The following is a 2,639-nucleotide window of genomic DNA, read 5'->3' on the forward strand; positions in this document are numbered from 1 at the left end:
AAATTAAATTTATTTGATCGTTATAAACTTCTAATGCACAGATTTGACTTCGGTAATTTTTTTAATGTAGTTTCTAATGTCATAGGAAACGGTCTTTCCCGAAATGTTTGTGGCCCGTTTACGTTATCGTTTTTTTTATTAATATATTTGATTATGTATGCGGGAGAGTAGGTTCATAGCAGCTTTTATGACAAACATTGATGAAATTACAAGTCTCACTGGAGTCCTACTGTACTTCTCACATTTATATATGCGGCATACTTGAAGGCAATACTCAGACTAATAGCAGGATGGAAAACCTTTCCGTAATCCTGCCATTTTTCAAAACTTTTGAACTAATGCGCGCAAATATTAGTCACTCTAGGTTTAAATTAGTTTCCATGTGTCTGTTAACTGGTTTACTGCTTAAATTTTTACTAAATTGCTCATGTAAAATTCGCACTATATTCAATTTGTTTTTTGATACTGATCAAACGATTAATCTCATAAAAATAATTTTAATTATAATCTGCATTTATTTATTTATTTCCCCTTGTTGCACAACAAAACAAATNTAGGCTTTCGTGCCAATAAAATAACACCAACACCTCATTCTTATTTTATTTGCATAACAATATTTATAAAAGCGACTACAACTTGTTGATTTATGTATTTTATGCTGTTTCTTGTAGTTCTATTCTATGGAAGGAGGGTTTTTCTTGCCCACAGAAGAACTACTGCTTCTCCGCATAACTTTTTGTAATAAATAAAACAAAACATGATATATTTCCTAACGATTCAATCAAAAATATTGCCGTTTTTGATTGAGTCAGAGCAAAGAAACAATTTACTGAAAATAATCATTTTCCCATCTCTAATAGTACCTAAAAGATCTGTTGTTAATCCATAACTAACAACAGACAAACATCTATTGTTTCAAATAGATATGGAATAAATTAAAGATAGCTCTGAGACTTATAGAAGTTAGCAGAAGCTTACATGCAAAAAGAAGGTGACTAGAATCAGGTTAACAATTACATAAAATAGGTTACTTCTTAGAGTTCACAGGTAAAAACGGGCCAATCTTTTTCTTTTATCATCGTATAACGAAAATAATAACAATGAACACGTTCCCTGTATGACTTGACAAGTAAACATCTATTATGCAGAGACCAACGAGTCATGAATGTTCTTGATCCGTCCTTGATGGTGACTATTTCAATTACGGATTCATGAATTCTCCCAACGAAAAAAGATAAATTAATACAAGATGTAGAAAATAATAGCAATCTTCCACACGATGATAGTTTAATAATCGAAAATAATAAATATGTTGTTAATATTTGAGCAGTTTAAAGGGACGGTAACTGTTCTGAATAAATGATTAGTAGGTCTAATTATATCTTTATAAAACATATAATTTTTCATCATATAGGATTATTTTAATATTTATAATTTAGTAGATTGTAAAGTACTGTATTATTGATTTTTTTTTTGTGTGTGTTATTTCTAGGAAGTAGGCTATATCATGGTGATACGTTTATTTTCATTGTAAATATCTTACTACACTACAGGCCTATGAAATAATTTCATAATTTTCCTTGAAAATTAAATAGACTTATTTTAAATTATATATAATTCAAATGTATGTTAATATAATTACCCTCGTGACTCCATAAAGTAAAAGTTAATCGTTAAAAATTACAGAAGCGATGCCATATTTCTTCACCAGTTTATTGAATCGGAAATATACTGAACGGTTGAATGGAAAGAAAATCTTTAAAAAAATCATTAATAAACATATAAATTGAATATGATTCCATTTATATAATTTTTTTCTACGTCTCGGATGACACATTTTATTGACATTGTTCATGTTTATTTATTTACTTTATTCTTCTTCCGATTATTTTTTGTAAGAGGATTCTGTTCTAACAGATATTGCAACAAATCTTTTATTTTTAAACATTTTACTTACGTCATAATCAATGTATTTTTTTTTTGTGTGTTATTATATTTAAAGATAATTGTATTAATTTGAAATCATTAAAGCAAAAATTTCGTAATTATTCGTAAAAAAAATAATAATAAATTAATTTTTATAAAGAAAAAATGATTAAATTATGGTTAATTCTTTAATAATAAAAGTATTTTTAAAAAAAGGGGGTCGTTAGTTATTTTTATATTTGTTGAATGTAATCGGTTAGCCTTGATCGAAACGGAATTCCAACTGAACTAATGAAAATTCGCTAGTCAAGGACATTCGAGGAATAAATCCTTTCTTTATATACAAAGAAAGTAAACAAAAGAATTCGGCATTCGCCTTGCGTTAAGCACGAAACTATTTTTACATTAAGCAAATTAATTGCAAATGAACTAGACGGACAAACACGTCAAGTGTCTTTTAATTAATTAAATAATACACAACGGGCCAATTTAGTCGTGGAAAGTTACAATCGTCATCAAAAGATGGCGCAATGGATTAAATTAATTACGCATTAAAGTAAATTAATTGACTTTTTTGTCGCGTAATAATTGGCTTTGTTTACTAGAAAACGAAATTCGAATCGATCCATTTCATCGATTTTTTAAATTTTTAAATGTTTACAACGTACACTTCCGACCAATGAACGAAAGGTACACGAGCGAGAGGCGTGAAT

The sequence above is a fragment of the Centruroides sculpturatus genome, unplaced genomic scaffold (assembly GCF_000671375.1).
Source record: "Centruroides sculpturatus isolate CEXI.00-Female unplaced genomic scaffold, Cexi_2.0 scaffold6, whole genome shotgun sequence".
In the NCBI taxonomy this organism is placed as follows: domain Eukaryota; kingdom Metazoa; phylum Arthropoda; class Arachnida; order Scorpiones; family Buthidae; genus Centruroides; species Centruroides sculpturatus.